Source organism: Mus pahari, chromosome 5 (genome assembly GCF_900095145.1).
Source record: "Mus pahari chromosome 5, PAHARI_EIJ_v1.1, whole genome shotgun sequence".
In the NCBI taxonomy this organism is placed as follows: domain Eukaryota; kingdom Metazoa; phylum Chordata; class Mammalia; order Rodentia; family Muridae; genus Mus; species Mus pahari.
In genome coordinates, this window is record NC_034594.1 from 31,378,608 (window position 1) to 31,404,169 (window position 25,562).

The following is a 25,562-nucleotide window of genomic DNA, read 5'->3' on the forward strand; positions in this document are numbered from 1 at the left end:
AACACATTCAAATGCCACCCAGTTGTGACTACTATGAAGCTAAATACAGAACTTCACAATGCAAGATGGAACTTAAGACCCACTGGCTACTGTGGAGTTCACCATGGTTCTTGGCCACTACCTGGAGCCCAACTTCTCATCTTACCTTATGATGACAGAACTCCCCTACCAAGACACTGAGGCTAGTCCTCCTGTTGGTCTGTCCCTCCTTGAGTTTTACTAACAAGATAAATGTCCCTCTTTCATTGAAAAAAAAAAAAAAAATGAAAAAACTCTGACCAATATGATAAATACTTTTGCCAAGTTTCTACTTCTCATTGTTAATACATTATTTACTGAGAGTTGACATGATTTTACTGAAAGTGTGTCGAGAACAAGCTGGGAATATAAAATATTCAGTCTCTTTTGTGAGTTCTGAGTGGAAAGCAAAGAAGAAACAAACATGAACAGCTCATGCCTCTTGATAATGTGGAGAGCAACACAGAGCAAAACAAGAGGCCCAAGAGGGTAGGGATTGGAGTCGGAGAAGAGAAATTTTAAGAGGTGGAAAGTTAGTTCCAAAGAATGAATTTGCAAGGCAAAGAGCTTCTGGGCATAAACAAAGGCCAGACTAGCAGGGAAACAGGCTGACACAGGCTTCAGGGGCACTTCCATGATGGGGGAGGGCATATGGAAGGGGACCTGAGAAGGACTTCACAGGGTCCCAATAAGGAACAAAAGACATGCTGAGTTGTCTCGCTGCAGGACTTGGGAGTGGAAAAGGCAGGACTGAGAGCTAGGAACAGCTCCATTTACTAGAATTTTTACTCCATTTACTAGAATTTTCCACAACCCATTTATGTTACTCATTTCAAATCTCACGAGACTGGCACAAACAAGGACGTACCTTCATACCACCTTCCAGAATGAAATGACAGAGACAGAACTGACCCAGTCTCTGCCTTTGGCTGGGTCACAGTGTGACAAAGGAGCAAGCTGGAGGCACAGAGGAGTTCAAACATAGTCTAAGCTTCCTTATCTTATCTCCTGCTAGACTGTTGTGTGGTACCAGAGGCGAACCGCCCCACTCTGACTTTGTAACCTTCAGGTCGACTTAGCCATGGCCTTGCACGTAATAAGTAAACTAAATGTACTGTTGAATAAACGTATGATTAAAAGTAAAGAGAAGCAGACGTTGTTATCCCCTTCCACAATATAAGCTCCCACATGGTAGAGGCTTTCTAGCCAACTAATCCCTGCGTTATGCACACAGCTTTAAATCTAACCTGTAACATGACCAGTGCAAGACAGGATGAACGCACGCGTGTACTGTCTCTGAACAAGGACAATGCTGGAGTGAGCTTAATAAAACACATACATATCCAGTCTCATTCTCTCTGTGACCTTCATTCAGGGAAGGAGAGCATCGCTTGGACTTTTCTTCCTCACCTGCCTCCCCTCCCACTTTTCCAACTTGCAGATAATAGTTCAGAGATGCCACTTAACATCGTCATCTTTGGCATGCAAGGCAGGAAAGTATATTAGTGACTACAAAAGAAGTTTTCTAGCCACATAGATTTACTGAATATTCTCTTGGATGGTTGAAATACAAGTGGTTCCAGGACTGGATTTAGCTTTGTTTCTATAATATTATTTCAGCACCAAATAATGAAAAATTACTTCAAACAAGAATAACAGCATTTGGCCCATAGATGCGCACACATAAAAGGTTGGGGGAAATGACTAAGTAATTCTGCCAGGGGTTTACTGTGGGCCAAACACCTAAGCTGAACACTTACTTCTTTCTGTCTGACCAAACAGGAATATAATTATCCCTTGGTACCTATGAAGAATTTTTTTCTCCCAGCTTCTTCTGACATTCCTCTTCCCGACTCTCCCTGGCTACCCAAATGGTGGATGTTCAAGCCCCCTTGTATAAAGTGATGTTGTATTTCTAAATAACCCCTGCACAGCTCCCAGAATACTTAAAACCGTCTCTGGAGGACTACAATGCTTCCTCCAATACTAGCGCTACAAATAGCTGTACTATGGAATAATGACAAAGGGAGTCGTCTGAACATGTTCAGTGCAAACATAATGTACTTTCTTGGTATTTTTGATCCAAGGTTGCTTGAATCCATGGATACAGAAAACCAACAGTACTTAACTGCTTAAGGACTTGATTCATCAAATGGCAGGCATAATTTTAGCATAAGATAAAAAACAAAAAAGGGATGTTTCTTCTTTTTTTTTTTTAAATAAAGATTTATTTATTTATTATATGTAAGTACACTGTAGCTGTCTTCAGACACCCCAGAAGAGGGCGTCAGATCTTGTTACGGATGGTTGTGAGCCACCAGTGGGTAAGAGCACTGAGCCATCTCACCAGCCCGGATGTTTCTTCTTTTAAGAGTCTTGAAAGTGACTGATTTCTAACTGCCATGAAAACGTACCAAAATATTTGAGCACTTTAAAAGCTGCCTTGCTCTAAGACACACCAACTTCAAGTCACAATAACGCCACCGCTCTTAACTCTTACAGACACAGAGCTCCACCTCTTTTTAGATGACCAAAAGAATGCCCCCAAAGGGGGCTGGAGAGATGGCTCAGAGGTTAAGAGCACTGACTGCTCTTCCGAAGGTCCTGAGTTCAAATCTCAGCAACCACATGGTGGCTCACAGCCATCTGTAATGAGATCTGACTCCCTCTTCTGGAGTGTCTAAAGACAGCTACAGTGTATGTATATATAATAAATAAATAATTTAAAAAAAAAAAAAAAGAATGCCCCCAAAGAACACAATCTCTTTTTTGGACATACTCCTCTTCCTCCCTGGCAACTCTACACACACTCATCCCCAAGGCCAGCACTTATAAGTATAAACTAAAGCCATATGCCATGCCTCCCAACCTCTCTATAATTAAAGAACCTAAATAAATCTCTAGGGAAGTTTTAGCTAAAAGCAGTCATGATCCACATGCTTCTCATTATTCTGTGACGTGTCAGCATTATTTACCACACACAGGGATGAGCCATCATGACTGAACGATGATGGCACAGAGAAAGAGCGTGATTTCTGCCAGACCCCAAGAAATGCAGGGATTTCTCCACCTCTTCCACCCTGGAGCTGAACCTTAGGAACAAGGGCAACCTGGTATTCCCCAGACTTCCAGATCAGCCACCCTGCTGCTTCCTCAGCACCAAACTTTGCCCAGCAAGCACCAAGATACCATCCTCCACTGTGCATTTTCCAACAGCTCTGACTAGTACCATGATTCCGTTTCAGAAGTTTGGTTTGGGGCTCATCTGTCATTTTCTTTGAGGGTAGAATGGTGGGTTGCATGCTGCAAAGAGCCCAGCTGGTATTTATGTCGCTCCTCTGCCTTATTTTTCTACTCAAGAGTGTTAATCATAGTGGTGCTGCCCTTGTGGTCATCAGGGGAATGGCAGGGCTCCCTTCTCCACACTCTGCTCTCCACCCTGCCATTTCCTTGCCAAATTGTGTTTCACTTCAAGTGCAGAGCAGAAGAGAAGCCTGAGCTACTCTCTTCACCATGACATACCCAGGCACACATGCCCAAGAGTAGCCCAGGTTTCAGTGTCTCCAGCTCTGCCCAAATGGGTGGCTGGAAAACACACCCAGTCTGTTCCGAGCACTCGCAGTTGGATCGCTCCCTTCACTTGGGTTTAACAGAATAGAATCTGTTTCAGAAAAAAAATCTCCTGAACTCAGATAAATGATTCCACCATCCAGTTTCAAATGCTCATCTTCTAAGGCTCTCAAACTGGCATTCCCTCCCGTGTGATCCTGAATCCCAGAGTAGTTCAACCACCCTAGGGAATTCCCTTCTCATCTCAGCCCTCTTCAAATAGCTCAGACCAACATTCTCTTCTAGAACTAAAATCTCATCTGTCTCTTTCCCTTTCTAACTCTAGTTCAGCTCTGACATCTCGGTGTTTCTAAACTAAGTTACCTCCCTGCCCCACCACCACCAAATGTGCTTTAAAAGGCCTAAACTCTATCTGCTACCTGTAACTTCATTTTCAGCCTGATCAAGACGCAAGGCAGACTACAAGAAGACTTAAAAGAGAAGGGAAGGGAGAAACTTCGGGGTTCTGTTTTCTGAGAAACAGTTCCTAAGTTGGCTTCCTTGTAAAAAATACTTTGTAGATAACTACATTCTACAAAGAAGTTCATTCAGCATGGCTGTCTTGGCATAGGCCAAAGTGCAATTAAACTGTTAAAGGCACAAGTACCAACACTGTAAGGTTGAGGCTGTCCCTTATGATGTGCTAGAATGACTTTCCGGTGGACAGTTGGAACACTGATTTATAACAAGGTGATATTCCCAGGAGGGCAAACATTTCTGAATTTACAGTCCAAGACAGTTAAGTATGTGAAGGTATTTCCTCGTAGCTACGCCGGTTAGTGACCTAACAAGCCAAGCTTCAGCGGAAGAGGAGACAAAGATCAAAGGAAGCCTTCCTCAAAAGAAAGGAGAAGCAAAATGTCCAGGATGAAGTGAAAGGGAAGGAAAGGGCAGGTGTGGGGTGTGGGGAACCTCAGCACAAAGGGCAGGCATGAGGCAGGTGCAGGGTGGGGGTGGGGGCCTCAGCACACTGTCCTCTAGCATGGCACTGCAACACCGAGTGTGCAACTCTCAGAGTTTAAGGAGGTCTATCACAAATCCCCAAACCTCAAAATAACGCAGGGTTACAACCAGAATTTTCAAAAATTATTTTTTTTAAACCTGAGTAAGAAAGAAAACCAAAACCAGACAGAACAGAGAACAATAACTGAGGGGGGGGGGGGCGGCTCATCTGGGTGCGCTTGCCGGACAAGAGCGTGGCCCTACGGATGGAGACTGAGGGCAAAAGAAACTCCACGGAATCTGAGAGGAACCCAAGCAAAGACTCCTGAACCGGCCATCTTCTGTAACCAGGCAAAGTCCAAAGTGGAGGGAGGGGCTGGGACATCAGCTCAGCCATAAGACCCTCTGACCAACAGCTGTCCTGCCTGCAGAGTGAGGTGGGACTGGAGCCTAGCATCATCCTCAAAGAGACCAGAGAGACTTCATCCAGCAACTGATGGGAACAGACGCAGAGGACCACAGCCAAACATTAGGCTGAGGTTGGAAGTCCTGCAGAGGAACAAGAGGAAGAGCCAGAGGGGTCAGGGATACTCTAGGAGAACACAGCCCACAGATCAACTGACCAGGACTCATGAGAACTTGAGAGACCAGGGAGCCTGGATGGGTCTGACCTAGGTCCTCTGCATATAGCATATATATATATATATATATATATATATATATATATATATATATATATATATTATGGCTGAGTAGCTTGGTGTTATTGTGGGAATCGTAACAGTGGGAGCAGAACGGGGGCTTCCCCTGACCCTTTCGCCTACTTAGGGACCCCTTTCCTCCTACTGCATTGCCTTGCCCAGCCTTGATGTGATGGTATGTGCCTGGTCTTATTGTAGCTTATTCCATCTGGTTCATATCCCCGGGAGTCTGCCCTTTTCTGAGGAGGGGAGGGATATGGAAGAGAAAGGATATTGGAGTGTGGGGGGAGAGGAAAGAGGGGAAGCCACTGCTGGAATAGAAGAGTAATGAATAACAAAAAATTAATAAAAATTTAAAAAAGAATGCAGCCCCAAATTGGGTTCCCAGCACCACAGAAACCAACCACCCACGAGACGGGTCACTCTACCACCTCATACCCTCATGGGGCAGCTTCATCCTAACGTGTTAGTTCTGTTGCTTTGGACAGTTTCACTGCACTATGGCCATTGCGAGCACAGCCTCGCAAGAGGTGAAGACAGCAGGATCAGTTCAAGGCCGTCCTCCTGCGCACAGAGGGTTCAAGGACTGTCTGCAGCAACATGAGACCCTGTCTCAAAGAAACACAGAAGGTAAACTGAGTCAACCGCATGGCGTGTGAGAAAGGATACAAAAGAATGAGTCAAGACATGCGGCCCGCGGGAATTATATTTAAAACAACTGCTTTTTGTTTTGTTTTGATTTAAAAAAAAAAAAAAAAAAACTATTCTTTCCTTTTCTACATCTAAACTCAGAGAAAGCCCCAAACTGCCACCCCAATAGAAGAAAAGTATCAGACTGCAGCACAACAAAACATGGTGGCACTAAGATGTAGTTTTTTTAATGATCTATATCTATAATTTTCTAAAGTATTTTAGCTCATTGAACTCCTAAGATCATATACATTCATAGCCTAAACATTCTTTGGGCTGCATTCTAGCTAGAAAAGTTGTGTCTCTACTGGCCACCAAATAGACACAATATCACTAAGATGAATCAAAATGAAGACATCTGTTCTGTACTGACAAGGGCAGAACACGAAATGAAAGGTTAAAGGTTCAGCTTTAGAACAGGACATGGCACACCACTGGAGGCTTCTTCCTTCAGACCCATGCTGGCATCCAGAAAACACTCTCCCATCACCACATCCACCAACCTCAGTGTTCACAGATTTCATGATATCTTGTCACTCAAAAATAAATGTTAATCTTTACAGTCATGTGTGACCACAAGAGGGACAGAATCACAGTACTTCACATGGGTTATATTTCAAGGCATGATAAAATCCCCACATGGCTTGACTGCATACTCTTGTAATTGAGCACTAGATTGCTTACTAGATTTATTAAGCAATGCTTTCTATCTTAAAAGTTCACATGCTGGTTATAAAAAACAATCCAACTTGACTGAAAGTATTAATTCAGAGGTAGACAGCTTGCTTAGCATGCATGAGGCCTTGGGTTCAACTGCCAGCACTAAAATTAATTAATTAGCTAATTAATTAATTAAATGGGTATTCTTCTTTTGAGATTTTAGAAATTCTTATTACAAATAAAATTTTTTATTTACAAATAAAATTTTTAGTACAAAAATGCCTAGGGTCGTATCCAAAATCTTTGGATCCCAATATCAAAATCATAATGGGGACCCTACAGTTTATTGAGGCTCAACAGACTGGCCTGAGAGTCACCCAACAGAATAAACACCATGTACACATGTCCTTCTACCAGACAGAGACAGCGATGATGGGGGCTGGATGGTGGTCTGGACCAGTGATGGTTCTTTTCATAAGTGACTGCAAAAGCCAGGGCTGGAGACGGCATCCGGAAGCAGATAAGGGGCTTGGGGAGACTAAACCATCCCAGGAAGGAAAAGGACTAGATTCAGCTTTGAAAGCCATATAGAAGAAACTTCAGCCTATGTGGCCTGGAAGCAGCATTTTGGAATTTAGTGATAAATCGGATGTGCTGCCAAGGACTACCTTCAGAAAACCTGATCTGAAAAGTCTAGGGTACCCACATGCTACCACAGACCAAGAGTCCTACTCCATAACAGCATTCTTCCGGGACTTGGAAAGAGGTCAAAAGAGACTAACTCAGTTCCACTTCTTTACCAGTCTTTGCTTCTATAGAGAAGGCAGTGAAGCACCGGTGGCCTGTCTCATTCCTTAATCACTAACAAGCAAGTGTATGCAGAGGCAGGGGCGAGGTCATTTACAAGGGCGGGGTCCCTGGTGTGCTCACTAGGGATGAGTGGGGGCTCTGAGGCCCTCCGGAGGCCTAAAAAACAGAAAAAAGCCTCCACAAGTGATGGTAACAAACATGGCAATGTACTTCCAAACATTCAGAAAACGGAGAGAGGAAAAAAGTGGCTTTGGCTGGGGAAGCGTGGAAAAAATGCAAGATCTGAACCCTAAGCTATAAGCAAGGCCAGAAGCCAGGAGGAAGCAGAGGAAATGATGGGGGCTAGGAGGAAATTATGTTATTTCCCCCTCTCCAAAAATGAGTAAAACACACATGACACGGAGGAAAGAACAAATACACAACCGGGGCTCTTAATTCAAACCCAATTAGCCCTTGGGTATTTTTAGTATCTCTTCCAATAAGGAAATTCTAACAATCGTCTTCTATTTCCCAATTCTCATTAAGATAATCACATCCACAGGAAAGGCCTTTCCAGCTCAAGGTAAACACAGTTTAAACAAATTTTTGGCACAAATGTGCCAGAACTTTAAATGTATGATTTACCCATTCATTCCAAGTCGGCTCATTCACAGCTAGCTTCTATGACCCTATTACAGGCAACCGAGTCCTGGAGACTTATCCCAGAAGAGTCAGTCTGAAGACTTTATTAACTGGAGAACACACTGGGCTCTCAGACCCACATCCCAAACGTTTAGGTTGTTCAGAAAAGCAAGTCCTTCACGGTTCCACATTCCAATATAAACTGCTCTGCACCAGCTGACTCTGAGGATGCTGAGGGTCCAGAGGACATAAGGGCTCAGACATCACAGCTTCACATGAGCCAGGAGGGCCACAGGGAGGCCATTCGGGAAGCAACACTGAGCTGGGAGACCCAGCATACTAAAGAGGTACAAGGAGATCTGACCATGGTAATCAAAGATTTTGGGTGGAGGACATGGGGTTTGAACTAGGACCCCAAGTACACGTGGGGTTTTTTTTTTGGGGGGGGGTTAAAAAGTGCTCAACAGAAAAGAAATACAGTTGTAAAAGAAAATTAGCTTCGAGGCTTGGCTCATCTGTTAAGCCTGTGATCAGAGCGAGCCCTGAACAATGTCTGAAATGTATGTAGCAGGTGCTTTGTGAAGGACTGGGGCGCCAACTAGAGCTAAGGACTCACTTTATATCAAGATTGAAAGAGCCGGTAAGTAGCCACTTCACAAGGTCCCATTAGCTCTATCCCCCTAAAGCATGACTCGAAAGATTTCTACAAAGATGTATGTGTTTTGCTCAATCACAATGAGGAGCGACAGTAGCACGTCTCAGGATTTCCCAGGCAACCAGAACTAGGCAGAAGGGGAAAAGGACAGCCCAAGAAGAGGCTCTCTCCAACACACAAGGTTTTATATTCATCTATTCAAATTAGGATGCAAATCTGGGACAGATCATTTAGACTCCCATGTCTTAATTTTATAGAGAAAATAGACTGGAGTTGAAGGATGGAGTCAGAGGAGTGCACTTAAGACTTGGAGAAAGAAGCTTGGGTCACCAATCAATGAGGCTCCAGACTCAAGCGGTGGCTTCTGATGTGGGCATGTCCTTCGGGAAACTCTCACTTCCTTTCCTTACTCCAGAGTGCTAAAATGTCTACATGTCAGAAAGTCTACCATATAGGCACGAGTAGACCTCGAATGCCACAGACACACCTTGCCCGCTTCCCTGCAGTTTTCCTCTGCCGTGCAGGTGCAGGAGAGATGCTGAAAGGAGAAACAGGCACTCCCTCCTGGAGAGACTTAGTGATCCTCTCTGCAGCCTGGCTAAGGACTTTGGGCAGGTTAGGAGTACAGCCATGCCTAACGATCTAGATACAACAGGCATCGCAAGACGTACCGTGAACACATGAGAGTGTTCTCACACGGAGGGCCTAAAATTTTTTTGCAGGGTGTCATACACAAACACAAAACTCCAAAGTGAACCCAAATCGTCAGTTCTAGAATATCTGCATGAAAGCTTTAGTTACGGCACTATGACATAAGTAGCCTTAAGAAAATAACTAGAAATATCGACATATCAGATTACATCTGTGACTGAGAGAAGACATATTTGGATCTGGAAGTAGATAGGCAAACTGACCATGCCATGACTACTGCATCAGGAGATAGCATCTGAGAAGAGATCTGGCCTGTGAGAAACTACCTATCCACTTAACCTACACTAAGATTTCAGAATAAAAAAGTCCTGAAAGCTAACAACAATCTGACCAGAACAATGCTATAGGAACAAAGAGCCCTGATCAGAAGCAGCCTTACGAGCCTGAGTTACTCCAGAGAGGCATACAGTGTATGCCATGCACAGCACCTATGAATGGTCCTGTTACAGAAAAGAACCTCAATGCAAATCCATGCCCTCGGAACAGAAGTTCCCAGTATGCTTAACCAGGGAAGTCAAACTAGCAAAGCCACCTCATACAGAACCCAACCTAAAAGAGCTTCGTTTCTACCTGACACGCAAAGACTAATGCAGTCGCTAGGCTGCACAGTTCCTTTCCTGGACCCTCTCCCTTCAAGTCCCTGCCTTGCATTCATGCTAGGTCGCCTTGCCTACTCCCTCTCTATATGTCTACCTCCTACACCTTCGGCATATAGTGTCATCAGTTAGGAAGATTTCTTGTTTACAATTTCTCTTTCTCTACACAAGTTCTCAGCACAGCATATTAGGCAGAATAAATCGCTAAAATAATATGACACATTCTTTCATCTTATTAGTAGACAGAAAATTGTATTTTAATTTTATAATTATAATTATAAAATATAATTATTTTATAATAACTGCAATTATCTTTAAAAAATGACCACAGACAGTGAAATGAAAAGAAATGTTATTTGGGTCTCCCTATGTAAGTACGACTCGCGTGTTCAGAAACAAGAAACTTGATAGACTTAAAACCCTTGAAGACTAGGTGTGATAGCGCTGGCCTGGTAACCACAGGACTTGGGGAGGATGAGCAAGAGGATTGTAACCTCCACATTAGCTTGGGTTACACAGAGAGTCTAAGCTTAAAAGCTTAAGCAAAGGAAGAGCCCTTTAGAGAAGTGGGCCTCTATTTTACTCCCTCAAAATAAATCATTAAAGTAGTTTTGAAGGGATTTGGCAATTTTCACTAATAGTAATGTCTATCAATGCTGCTTGAAGTCAGGGGCAAACAGCCACCTAAAATATACCTGCTCAAGGCAATCAAAATATGGTGATGTTTGCACCACTGACATCAATAGTAGTCACTAGATTAACTCTTGAAGTAGAAGGCAAAGGCTGTTAGAGTCACCTTCAGGGCTAGCAGATATCGTGTGGTACCCCTTCCGTATCCCTCAGCTGAGAATGCCTTCTCTGAGCTCCCCACATGACCCCCCAAAATAGGGTCACTTCTCCATGGCAGCCTTGGACAAATGATCACTTCTAATCTAACCTTTTCTAGCCAGAATTTATCAAGTGACTGCAGCTCTGGAGCCACCCAGCTTGAGAGAAAATGTGAAGATGGCGACAAGACTGCCAACCCCCAATTCCCACCCCACCCCCACCCCTCAGACCCTCAGGTCCCAAGGTCTCACTTTGTCATCCCAGGAAATCACTGGGATTTGCAGAAACTGGCACTTGAAATTTTTGCTGGAAAATGTACTAATACATCTTCAAAGACTCCAAATCTTTATGATGACTCCTGGGCACTGCCTAGAAAAGCTGTGGTGGTGGCTCTGGCTCATGATGGCCAGCATCCTTCTTGCCACTGAGACCTGACATGCTGCCGAGTCCAATCAACTTAGTGGCACATCCTAGAATAGGAGCAGAGGACTCTCAACAACAGCAAGATCAGCAGCAAGAACGAACAGATTTAGAACAAAGCCACCTGTCTCTGAACACCAGTGGAGGGAAAGCCTCTCTCAATCCTATCAAGAGTCATATAGAAATACACACATGCACACAGGCACAAACATGCACATACTACACACATGTGCATTCGCGTACACACACACACACCCTGATGTGTACTACCAACACTACTGGGATAATATTCTTCTTAGTAGTAACTCCAGCCTGCCTACAGAAGTGCTTGATTGCCAACCAGTGCTGGTCTATAGAAAACGAAGCTGCAATATACCTTAGGACCATGTCCCTACAGAAAACAGGAGCCATTTACTCAGACAAGTCTACATCTGCCTCATAAGTTACGATAAGATGCCACTATTATTCAGTGTGACCTGCATTTGGCCTGGGCATGGTGTTGTGCATCTCTATTCAGAGGACCGAAGTAGGAGGATTGTTTGACCCGGGAAGAAGTCTGAAGCCAGTCTTGACTGTCATAGTAAGAGCTCATCACTGAATGAATGAATGAATGAATGAATGAATGAATGAATGAATGAATGAATGGCTGTCTTTTACTAACAGCAGATTACAAGTACTCTAAGCCCTTACCTAGAATACAATCTTTAGGGATCTACAGACTGCCTAAATTCCAAGAAGAAAATAAACTGAAAACTGTCACAGATTCCGCAATGGGTGGAAATACAGTGACCTATGTATTCCTTGCATTCTTTAATCAACTAACACTGTCGATATGCCCTGGAATTCATCTACAGACACATCAGCATCCCATAAGAACCCTATGTCTTGCTTCCCTTTTAGGTTCTACAGATTCAGAGGCATTTGTGGTGGTTCAACTGGGAAGCCCAGATCTATCTGAGCACGTATCTTAGATGTTTCACCATCCACAATCCTGTGCGAGGGAAGCCCCCATGTTCACACTGCTCTAGAGCTTCCTTACACACAGAAGCTGACTTAAACTTCTCATAGACTTGCTTTTTCCAAGTTTCTGTATGGAAACTTCAGTGTTATATTCCTGTGTTATGACACTGTTTTCTACAAGGAAGTTATGGGAGCTATTCATGATGATGTCCCTAAGTCCCCTAAGAGAAATCTCCTTTTAACCCATAAGAAAAACTTTCGTTCTCTTGAACAAACAAGACACTTTAATCCCACAGGCAAAACCAACCTTATGACTGATCGTATTTCCCCTTCATATTGACCCATATCTCCACAAGGAAATGAACAGGGTAAGTCCAGTTACTACAGAGAACATCATGGCCCTAGCTTTCTCTTAGGCCTCAATTGTTTTCTACATCCCCACTGCTCTGACTTTTAAAGGCTATTTAACTTATTATATTAGCTGTAAAATCGTAAGTTGTCTTCAGTCAACTATGAATGAGATGATAGAATAATTAGTCAAAATAATTGATACAACAGGGACTACATGTCTACATGCAGATTTCCTTTCTTTGGGGAAAGTGAGAATAATGGAGGATGGATAAATGGATGGACACACATGTCTACATTCACATGCACACACAGGCTTACCAAAGAAAGAGGCTACACTTCAAAAATTAGCACATCGCTAAGAAATCTGAGACCCTACTGTTCTGACTGGGGTCATAGAAACCAGAAGACTCGAAGTAAGTCCACTGAGATGGACTCGCCTGTCTTCTCAGAGCGTGTGTATGCTCTTAATTATAGCCATCACCCAACCACTGGAAACCATCCACCTCTTGTACAAATCTCCAGTATTATTCTCCTTTCTTTCTTGTATTTGTTATTGCTTATTTGTTTTCCAGTTCCACATACAGGGAACTGCACAGGGGGGACATCTGGAGTCAGACAGACTTCGGAAAAAAAAAAAAAAAAAAAACACTTTCATGATCACAGTATCCGCCTGGCTGGGTAAGCATTCTTTTTCTTTTCTCTTGACCAGAAAAAACAAAACAAAATTCTTCTGTGGTCCTTTCTAACAGTTTTACTGCTCCATCATCTGTGTTTGACTACAGCCATATTTGGAAAGGAAAATTCAATTTATGCCATCCTTAAACACAGCTTTAAACTCCCCAAGTGTAGAGAAAATTGACTTTTACATATTCGCCATCCGTCTGGGAAGAGTGAGATCTGAAAACATTAACAACTGCACTGGCTTTAGTCTCCAACCTGGTTAGAACCACAGTGTCAAAATCCCAGAAGAGATCAGCACCTAATAGTCTAGAAATCCCAATAGAAATACTAGTCCCAAGAAAAGCAATAAGGGATTTGTGCCAAAACCAGATCTACTACAGAAATGTATCAAGATGTATTTAGTCACAGCTTCAAATGATAACATAAAGTTGATTCGTTCTATACATAGCAATTGTGATGTTGCTTCGTTCCTAATAAACCAAAGAAACCAAAGTTAGCACTATCTGTCCAGAACAGTCGTGTGAGACGAAGAGATAGGAGCAGAAACATGGAAAGTGAGACAACGGTTTTATTTCTGCAAGAATATATTCAAATGAGATTAAAAGGGAAATACGAAAATACACTGTGATTACAGTTATAAGGGAAAAAAAAAAAGAAATGTTTTAAGAGCACAATCTTACTAAAATATAACATCCTGCTCATGCTAAAATCTATGCTAAAGCTTTTACATGGCTCCTATGAGCTGAGTTAACAAACACTAACAACTATACACTAATGACGTAGGGGTAAGGAGCTGCGGTGAGACACTATATCCCACTTTGCACTCCTCTTGCTGGCACAAAGGAAGGTTGGTTCCCAGCCTCCCCTGCAGGTAGAGTGAGCCCACATGACTATGCGCAGGCCAACGAGAAAGGCCCAAACGAGCGCTTCTCTTCACCTCTCTAGCAGTCTTATAATCCAGGTGCTGCGGAGGTGATATAAGCAGGTTGGAAGAGAGCCCAGGGACAGCTATGTGACACATAGCAGACTGGGTCAGCATCTGGAAACAAACTTTTGTCCTGGCAAGCCTTAGTCACAAGCTAATTCCCTTATCACGCCCCTCCCTTATACTCCATTACTAGATCTCAAGCACACTATAATCTTGAATCTTCACTACAACAATAGAAATGTGTTGGTAGTCAGAACAGACTAGCTGAACATTAAAAGCAAGTATTTCCTGACTATATTACCACATACCTAAAAGTAAGGCACATGTATCCCCATGGCATACTTTGGGGAACTGGTACAAAATATTAGAATGTCTATCAATCATGACTTAAAGGTTTGAATTCATGTTTGTATGTGTGTCTCATAAGGTACACAACGCATTAGAACACTGATACTGGACCACGTAACAAGAAGCATACTGGACCATGTAAGAAGCATACTGGGTGCATGTTAAGACCAGTGATCAGGAAGCAACTAAGGAAGGGTAACATTTTATTCTCACTTGGAGATGTTTTACTCTTGTAAAAGCCCAGAACATAAAGAGAAAACGCTGAGATAGATCAGACAGTGTACAATAACGAACCGTAAGGTCATGGCACTCGCTGTGCACGGTAAGGACACAGTGTCAGCTTCTTGCCCCAGAGAGTACACGGGGGCTGCTGTGTGTAGTGTGTACAAGACTGTGGCACGAAGCAGTGACTGGAATGGAAGGCCAGGAGAGCCTGATGCTGAAACAGACTGCACACGTACCAAACAATTCCATTTCCAAAGCCACACTCTTTACCTGGGACATGTTTTAATTCTCAAAGAGATATTCATGATCAGTGTTATCTGTGTGCAATCATCAAAGAAAAATGTCCCTAAGTACAGAGAATGATAAACAATTTTCGAGTTGTAAAAAAATCATGGTCCCTTAACTATATGCCTGCAGGGCAAAGTTGGCCGTGTCCCACCCTAGACACAATGCTACTTAGATGAAAGCCACGTTAGGAAAGGAAGCAACGTTCAAAGCAGTAGATATTATTTTCTGTGGCTTTTAGGAACAATGCCCAGAAAGCACACATGCAGATTTCCACACTTCCTTCTTCCTTCTCCTCCAGGCTTCAGGCAATGAGTAACCAGATAGCAATGACTCACTAAGCTAACGTCATCTCCGAGAGCTACATGTGCTCAGCTTACAAACTATGCCTTTAGTGCCTTTATACTTTAGCAATGTTTTTCTTTAATAAATCTGTATGGCCTTGGGTGAGAATGTTCCATCTGAACTGTCTTGTTTTACGCACTGTTCTATTTAGATGAGCAAAATATGCGTGAGTCCCTGCCACCCAAGGCAGCTTTTTACACACTGTCACTCCCCAGCTAAAGGTGACAGAGGGCACATGGACACGAGAGCATCTTCTGAACCCAGAGCAGTTGGTGATGCCCACACTTCCCCAACACAGACGTCCATCCTGGAGAGCAGTCAGATCCTCCCTCTCCAGAACCTTCCCAAGTCCACACTGCTAGAGTGGACAGAGGAAAAATGCTTAGTAGAAAAGATGTACTTCCTACCTTAGTCCTCTAGTGCTGATTTTTGTAAAATTAAGCTAAGCCATTTACAATATTAGGATATTCTTTCTAGCCTTGACCCCCACCCCCCATGCATCCAGGAGCTGGACACCAATACCCAAAGAGAAAAACTTCATACAGACAGCAAACCTTGCCTTTGTAGAAGCTATTCAGTATATTTTGCATCAAATGTTGCCCCTCCTGAATGATATTATTATCCATCACCAATATCAGCTAGAAATTTTGTCATGAAACATAAATGAATTAACATGTTTACATTTGTAAGTTACTTGCAAAATAAGTCATTCACCATTCATTCATTAAAATACTAAATATATACACATTGGAGCATATTCAACAAGCCTGAAATTGTTTCCAGTTGGTTCACCATTCATTCATGAAAATATTACATACATACACGTTTGAGCATATTCAACAAGTCTGAAATTTTTTTTTCCAGTTGACAACTAGGTTGAAGGTAGGCAATTCTTTCCGGACTTAATTTGCAATTTCAAGTAACACCTGTTTCCAAACCCCACCCACTCCTATTCCTTTAGAGTAACCATCACCATATGTCAGTCCGCCCAATGACTCAAACATATGGGTATTTTGAATGTTTTAATAAAATTAAAACTGGTTCTACATGGAGCTACCAACTTAACCCAAATAGCTTTCCCTAGCACCCTGGATAATGTGTGCCATGGTGTGTGTGTGTGTGTGTGTGTGTGTGTGTGTGTGTGTGTGTGTTTCCATTTGTATTCCATACAGCTAGTTATTAAGCTATAACTGCCACCTATTCTGAGAATCCTTTAAGAATCTATGTATGTAGCACTTCCTAAATCTCTGAACACACTATTTGTGAGGGGCTTAATTCCTTCCTTATCTCTAAACATGTGCAATTGGTTCTCTGTGCTCACAGGTTACCTCGTCTATGAATTCAACCAACCACCAACAGAAAAGACTGAACAGGAACAAACGTCCTTGCCATTATTCCCTAAGTCCTACAGACTAACAATGGCTTGTAACACATTCATGATGTATTAGGGTTTATAAGCATTCAAGAGATGGTTTAAGATGATTTAAAGTAAGTGCAGGGTGAGGTAGGGTTATGAGTCCTTGCTGCATGTCTTTTTGAGATGGACCAGAGCCTTGGCAGCTCTGGGTATCTTGAGAGTTCTAGGGCCAAGATCCCATGGATACACCAAGAAATAATTATATGTTGTTCCATTACACTGGCAATACAGCCGATGCTGGCCTCCAGTTCTCTGCTTGTCTCCCATCTTGTTGTCCTCACATGCTAAGGGTTGGAGTGATATTTTCCAAGTTGTTCAGCAGGTGGCTTCTTGCCTCACCTCACACTTTGACAGGATGATCCTTGAAAACAAATATATGCCTTCTATACAAAATTTCTAATAATAGGCACCCAAATGCACTCATTCATCTACAAGTATTATGTTGTGCTTGCATCACACCAGGCATTGTTGTACTTGCTATGGATGCTTGGATATGCAAAACAAACTTCCCTAGCTCTCTTGGAAATGGCACTCTAGCATGAAAGACAAGCAGTAAAAGAACAAGCAAATGAATGAATGGTGGCATGACAGGAATGACAAACTGAAGAAAAGGAGGTTGCTGGACCATGAGAAATGAGGAGGCAGGACTGCAATCTTAGGTGGTACATGAAGAGGCTACTCTGATCAATGAAATGTGTGCCCCGACTGAAGCGAGAGAAAATAATGGTCACTTCAGTGAGGAAGGGCAAGGGGAAGACCACAGGGCAGGTTTCCATGACAACCAAGAGAACAGTGCCCTGGAGAAAGGAGCTGAGAGACTGGAATTGCAGGGATGCAGCAGCACCTGGGAGCCTAAACAGCAACAGAAACTACCTGCTGAGCACCTGTGGTAAGCATCACTCCAGCCCTTAGCAGAGGAGGACGAGATGATGGGAAGCAAGCGTGGTGATGTGGGAGATAGACTGGGAAGACTGAATGATAAACTGGGCAGGTGTGTGTGTGTGTGTGTGTGTGTGTGTGTGTGTGTGTGTGTGTGTGTGTGTACAGGCAGAAAAGGGTGCTGGCACCACCCACGGCCAGGAAGAGGAAAGGGAAGAGGACCACCCTAAGCCTGGGCTATAACATGCTGAAGTGTGTTATGCCTTTGAGAGAGCTGGGGGTGCGCCAAAGAGCTGAGTGCAGTCCAGCTGTCTGGAGCTGAGCGTGAAGATCCGAGTCTGTAAGAAACAACACCAGAGCCCAGCAGGCATTGGGAGCCCTCTGGCTTGTCTAAGTGGCTGTGTGAGAGGACAAGTCCCAGAACCAAGCCCACTGAGACAGCAACCGAAAAGAAGATCCATCTAGAGGAGCCAGAGGGTGGGAAACCAGGAGTGTAGAAGCCAGACTTAGGATCATTGCAAGAAGAAGTTTGTCACACTGCCAAAGACAATGCAAGACTGGTCACTATATCTGACAACATGGAGGTGGCAGGTGATCTACAAAAAAACTATTTTACTGCTGGCAAGATGGGTCAGTGGGTAGAGGAGTTTGGTGTCAAGTCTGATGACCCGAGTTCAAACCTCAGGACCTACCTACGCAGTAGAAGGAAAAGACTGCCCAAACTTGTCCTCTGGCTTCCGCATGTGTGCCATGGTGTGTGTGTGTGTGTGTGTGTGTGTGTGTGTGTGTGTGTGTGTGTGTGTGTGTATACACAAATACATGGAGTAATTTTTAAATAAAAGAATAACTACTTTCATGAAATAGAAAAAAACGTCAGTGGCTTCAGTCAAAAAGAATACAAGAAACCTAGGGACAATGACGTCTAATTGTCTCAGGCTTATGATAAAGGAAAACAAAGAACTGGCATGATAGCTAGGAGGTGTGGCCAGAAAAGCACGGATACAAATGCTGGCAGAGGTGGGGAAGGGCTCTAGTCGGCCCTGCAGCACAGAGGGGGTGAGAGTCCTAAAGGCTTTGAGGGGTGGACCGGACAGTGCTGCCTGAGGAGGAGCTGGGAAGCTGAGTCAAATGCTTCAGGGGACAGAACTTTTGAACTACTTTTTAAAAGCTGGCTGCTGCGGATTTCTAGAGCACCATATCCAGACTCTACAAAACGGTTTCAAGTTCAGGAAGCCAGCCTCAAGCACCTCGGGACAAGCGTTCTCAGGCTGCTTGTAGAGGATGCACGGACATGTACGCTCGGTCCTTGCCTCAGGTCCCAGGCACTCCTAAAACCTTCGCAATTTCCTGAGTCCTAAGAATGTCTCTTATTATTCATAAAAAAGGCCTCTTTCACCCTTACCTGAGGTCATGCTAGCAGATGACTCAGCTGTGTAGCCTCAGGATGGGGCTTGAAGTTGTTCAGCAGAAAAACCCAGCCTGCCATTGACAGTGAAAACCTGGGCCCAACCTACACCTCCAAGAAGTGGGGGGTGGGGGTGGGGTAGGGGAGTGTGTCATAAAAAGCTGGGCAATGAGATGGCCAGGGGTATGGAGCAGACTCCAGCTGGCAGGACACAGAGGGAGAGGGAAGGCGGCGGCGTGCTGCGAGAGCATAGGTCCAGTCTGGCCAGGAGCGCTTCCTGAGTGCTTCGCTAGTCAGTGTTTTCGCATGCATCTTTTCTTTTTCATAAATCAGTAAGTGTTAAGTGTTTCCCTGAGTTCTGTGAGAGGCTTTAGAAGATTCTCAAAACAGAAAGGGGTAAGGTGACATTTATGGATATAAATGTGTGGCTACTGGAAATGAGGTATGATCTGGGAAGACACTTACAGATGGCATCTTAAGTGAGAAAGTCTTGTTGGACAGTCTGTAACCCACAAAGTCAATGCTATTTCTAAGCAGCTGAATGTCAGAACTGATTGGATTGCTAGATATCCAGTTAGGATTAGAGAACCTAATGGTGTTTGGGGAAACATCACAGACTCTGGTGTCAGAAACGGTACTCCACACCTACTGTTAGACATGGGAATTCCATAGGGATCAACAAAAGAGACCAACTCAACACTGCACTTTAAGTGTGACAAAAGAACAAGACAACACACTCTGTATGTTGTTAACCAACAGTTTTAGGAGCAAAAGTGGGGGGAGGGGAAGACAACCACCATCTTGCTTCCTCAGCAGTGAATGCCCAAGAGCCAACAGGTTCCAACTTACAACAATTGAGCATGTGTTTAGAGAGAGAGAGAGAGAGAGATAAAAAGCTCCCTGGAGAACCGACATACAACAGAGAGATTCAAATGCCACCTAAAACCTCACAAGAAGATCTGCACCCCTGTAAACCCAGAGCGGCTGAGCGTGAGTCACGGGGATCCAGTCCTGGGAACGGAAGTTTCCATCTGCATGTGGTAATATGGTACTTAGCAGGCATCCAGATAACATGCTGAATGATGGAGTCAATACTGCTCCCTATGGCTTGAGAAAATACCTTTTTCTTTGCCTTTTGTAGTTACTGATTTAGTGGTGTCTCCTGCAGTTACTATATATTCTTCACGACGAACTCATGTACACATCTGCAGAACTTAGCATATACTCAGGACGCTAAATCATGTCTATTGGGAGAGAGTTCAAGTCCTTCCACTCAATGACTGGATTCCTCACAGGCTAGAACTGGCAGGAACACAGCCTGAACCACAGAGTAACAACAAGCCCTCTTCATGGGCTGGCGTAATGGAGCCTGCTCCCCTTCACATGGGTTTCAGCTCCTGCAACCTCATCTCAACTCAACTCTTAGGCCTGAGTCTCCCAAGTGCAGACCCCAAACTCACTCTGCTCATCTCCCCAAAATGGATCAGGGCTACTGTTGGCCAGGCCCTAGCCTGACAAGTTCCAATTCTGTCACACAAGGCCGACCCACAGATCAGAAGAAAATTTCTTCGATGAAAAACAATGGAACCCTCCCTAAGCATATACCGTTCAGGGAGGGCTTCCTGAGAGTGTTCTACCTGCCTCGATGTCAAGGAAACAAGAAGCTAACCTAACCCTTTCTGAGGCTGGGGCCTTGGGCCACTCATCTAATGAAAAGGAGCATTGTCCCAGACTGTGGTAAAACTTCCCAAGTCCCATCAGAGACCAGCAACGCTGACAGGAAATAGTCTCTTTTGTTGGGAACCAAACTTTACCTCTGAGATTGTATCACTGAAACTATCTCCAGGCTGATGTGAACATCTGATGTACGCTCAGCTTTACAAACAGCTTTTAGATAAAGTCTTTCAAATGCCAGATGAGCATTTGACAGGAAACAATAAAACATCTTTTAACAGACATCGACAATTAAGGTTAGGACTCTGAGACTTGCTGGACACACTAGTTTCTACTGACAGGTACATTCTTATATCACTATAATTTTTATGACAAGAGTATCTGGCTGGCATCCCACTGACTTCCCCACTTCTGGCTTAAAAAGCTTCAAAGTCTGAAAGAACAAATAATTAACTGTGGTCTCCCTCTACCCAAACAACAGTCTCTGAAAGGAACTGTTTGAAAAGAAGCTCCAGGCAGGACACCGAGATGGCTCTGTAGCACTTGCCAGCAACCCTGATGACCAAGTTCAATTCCTGGAGAGAGCTGATTTCCTGGAAGTTGTTCTCTGACTGCCATGCCATGCCTCTCCCCAAGTAAAATATATTTTTAAAAAAATGTAATTTTAAAAATAAGTAGTCCCAGGAAGGTAGCAGACACCTGAGGGAAAGGTCTGAGATTCAAAAATGAGAGTTCAATTTGTAGAGCATTGTGTAGAAGTGGAATTTGCATCTGGCCATGATGCCTGGCTGTGGACCCAGAATCAGAAGCTCTTCCGGTAGCAGCTGACTTTTGAACCATGGCCACTGCAAAACTGACGCTAGAACTCTGAGATTTCCGATTGTTCTAAACCAAACAAATATCTCCAAAGATGGAAGGCAAACACAGTGTCTGCCTTCTCCCTCCTATAACCCGTTTGGCCATTTTCAAGATGGTGTTGCTATGAGCGAGATGTTAACCTGAAGTGTCTAAAACAGACAGTGAGTCAGCACTCTGATTCCATCCTGCACATGTCATGCATGCATGTCAGAAACACAGAGCCAAAGCCTCCGCCCAGAGTCCCACATACCTGTTCACACAGTTTCAGAGGATGTGACCCCAGAGATATATACCGTAAGGCTACCACTGTCAGTCATCTTTTTCTTCTTTCACTAGAGTCTCGTTCCCTTTCCTCTTCCTTTTCCCCTCCTAGCTGGTAGTGTGCAAGATTTCAGCCTTTGAGTACATTAAGTCAAAATGTTATCTCCCCAGTGAAAATGTGAATTTTGTTCTGTTTGTTGCTGCATCCCAGCGCCTCAGAGAGGGCCTGGAGCACAGTAAGTGCTCATCAAATATTTACTCAGTAAATGAATAACATTTCTAAAGCGGGTAAGTAGACAGTGTGATAGACAGGAAAGGACAAACATCTTCCTACATATAGTGTAGCAGAAGGCACTAAAATAACCTAAGGTTCAATTGCTCTGAAAGGAAAATGAGGGCAGCAATAATCACCCGACCCACATCCACGCTCCTCGGGAAAAAAAAATCTCTCTCCATGCCACTAATCCAACCAACCAAAAATACAGGTCATACCCGAGAGTTCATACTATAAAGGCTATCGCAATCACAACTTTCATTCTGTGCCATAGGAAAAATATTGATCATATAAAAGGGACAGCAGCCAGGTCTCTTGCAGAGGATCGATCCTTAACCTAAGCTCTGTGTGTCCAACTTCATCATCTTCACATTCTGAGATATGATCAGAATGTTCTTGATAGCATTTACCTGGCTCACCTGAAGTGCAAAAAAATGACAGGCCAACCAAGTAGCCAGGACACACAAGCAACCTTGCTACGTCATTCTGGAGGCGCGCGGTCCTAAAGACTCGGTTTGATGCAAACAGAGGGGTCAAAGGTCACAGAGACATGTCTGTGTGACTGACACTAGCACCACCTGACTTCTGATTTTTTTAGGTGAGGATAATAAGAAAAATTTCAAAGCCTTAAATCATTTTTTTTCTAAATTTTAAAATTTCTACTTACAAAATGGAAAGATGGCTTACCTCAAATAGTGCTTGCAAATCTTACTGTGATATGAACAACACAATTTTATCCCAATTCAAGAAGGATGTGTTTCCACTCTGTCCTGGACTGTGCCCATCAGGGCAGGTTCTGGCAGTAGCATGATACAGACTGCCTTCAAGAGGCTCTTGGGCAGTATGAACAAAATGAACCACCTGAAAATACTCAGGGTCAAGGGCACTATAAGGACATAATTGCCTTCTGATAAAAATGAACATTTTCATCACGGTTCATGACATCTGACTAAACGCCCCTGTCTTAGTCAGGATTTCTATTCCTGCGCAAACATCACCAAGAAGCAAGTTTGAGAGGAAAGGATTTATTCAGCTTATACTTCCACATTGGCAGGAGCTGATGCAGAGGCCATGGAGGGGTGTCATTACTGACTTGCTTCCCCTGGCTTGCTCAGCTTGTTCTCTTATAGAACCCAGGACTACCAGCCTAGGGATGGCACCACCCACAATGGTCCCTCCCACCCTTGATCACTAATTGAGAAAATGCCTTACAGATGGATCTCATGGAGGCATTTCCTCAAGGGAGGCTCCTGTCTCTGGGATAACTCCAGCTTGTGCCAGGTTAACACAAAACCAGCCAGTACAGCCTCCCCTACCCTATGAAAAAAAGACTTGTTTTCAATTACATCAGTTATGAGATTAAGCAATGTGGGATAAAAAAAAACTCCTTTTGCTTTCTAGTTATTGAGCTCTTAAAGGAAGAGCTTCCGGAGCCACAGAACAGGATGGATTTCCTAACTTACAGAAACTTCTAATTCAAAAGAATGGCACTTTGAGCTGAAAAGGTGGCTCAGTGGTTAAGGGCACACTGACTTTTCTTCTAGGAGACCTGGGTTCAATTCCCAGCACCCAAATGGCAGCTTATAACCATTTCTAAATCCAGTTCCAGGGGATCCAGTGCCTTCTTCTGAACTCTATGGGCACCAGGGATGCACATGATACACATGCATGCATGCAGAGGAGACACTCAAACATGCAAAATAAAATAAATTTAAAGGAAAAAAAAAAAAAAAAGATAAGACTGGACACAATTGACCACAGAGAGGACAGGTAGTATGTAAGGTCCCATGGGCAATTCTGATAACTCAGGAAGAAGGTCACACAGGATCTGACCATGAAGCAGGGTTTAACAAAAACCACAGGGCACAGGTAAGAGACTCGTGGTCTGATTGTGGGTGATAGATGCCATCAACTACAGCAACATCTACAAAAGTCCAGAGTCTGGTAACTAAATCCCTGTGGGGGAGTCCATCCCCTTGCTGGTCCAGCCCAGTGGGAGGAGCCAAGACAGCCCAAAGCTTTCCCTTTTGTTATCCCTCCTTCTTTCCCATGGAGGAAGTTTGAGGTCCGAGGTGGTTCTCTGGGGATCCGGCTACTGTGCTATCTAAAATGTACCAAGACCACCTTGTAATGCCATTTTAAAACGATTGTCAAAGAATTTTAAAATTGCATTAGAAAGGAACCACATCTCCTGAAGCTGCCACCCAAGAACCCAATGCTCAAAAGTGTAGCTTCTACCTAAGGGGAACGGCACTTCCCTTCAAGGGAGCTGCATGTTTAAGGGACCAAATATACCATAAATGCAGCAGTAAAGTGTTTTCAGAAAGATTTGGGGTAAGAAATCCTATTTTATCCATGTATATATTTCTTATATGGTATGTGAATTTTGTTTGTTTGTTTGTTTGTTTGAAGACAGGTTTTCTCTGTGTAGCCCTAGCTGTCCTGGAACTCACTCTAGACCAGGCTGGCCTTGAACTTCCCTGCCTCTTCCTCCCATGTGCTAGGATTAAAGATGTATGCCACCACCGCCCAACTGGAATGTAAATATTTTAACTGTTTGAAATTTGTTTTAAAAGATAAATCTAAGACATTTTCAAACACAAGAATCAGAAGAAAACACTTTTGCGGACAGTGAGCTCGGATTCTCAGTGCAGTTTGGGGTGAGTTCACGGATAAGCGGTCAAGCATATCATCCCAAACTAACAGCCCCCCACACTTTCTTTTAACTTTATGATTATATATGTGTGTCTATCTGATGTGGGGTGCAGGAGGAATGTATGCCAGGGTCTATGTGTGGTCAGAGGACAACTCTGTGACATCAATTTTCTCTCTTTCTACCTCATGTAGATTGTGGGCGTTGATCTCAGACTTGTGTGGTGCTAAGCCATCCCACTGGTCCAAACCAAATTCTAGAAACAACTATAACTAAGGAACATCAAAGTCCAAAGTCATTTTATCACCCTGTAATACAAAACGATCTGAGGACAGCAGTCTGGATATTGCAGTATAAAGCCTGTTTCAAGATACTGTCAAAAACAAATATTCACAAGGAATAGTGGCAAGATTCATACACCAAACGAAGTGGGAAAGGTCCCAGCCTGGAGGGGAAGGCGGTATTTAGAAAAGAGCATGTAATAAGGTTGGCAAAGAGCCTCACATCTTGTTATCCTAATTACTCTAATTCTCTTGTCTACTGGCAGCAGCAGGCCTTTCTTACTGGGTCACGGAGGATCATGCAATGCCCTCGTGTATATGAAACTATCTGGGTATCAACTAGGTATGTCTCCCTCAACACAAACCCTAAACCAAAAATACTTCCCCATTGGGCAGAGAAAACCACTTAATCTCTCAGAGTTAAAGCTTCTTCCAGTGGTTTGTTCAAGGCTGTAAGAAGTTCATGAGTGCAAGCT

At 43.6% G+C, this 25,562-nt stretch overlaps 1 protein-coding gene across 7 annotated transcripts in view; it reads right to left on the reverse strand.

Annotated features, from left to right (window-relative positions):
* The window catches only part of Myo1b (myosin IB), a 164,922-nt gene that overhangs the window by 84,849 nt on the left and 54,511 nt on the right, over positions 1–25,562 (reverse strand). The window lies entirely within an intron of this gene.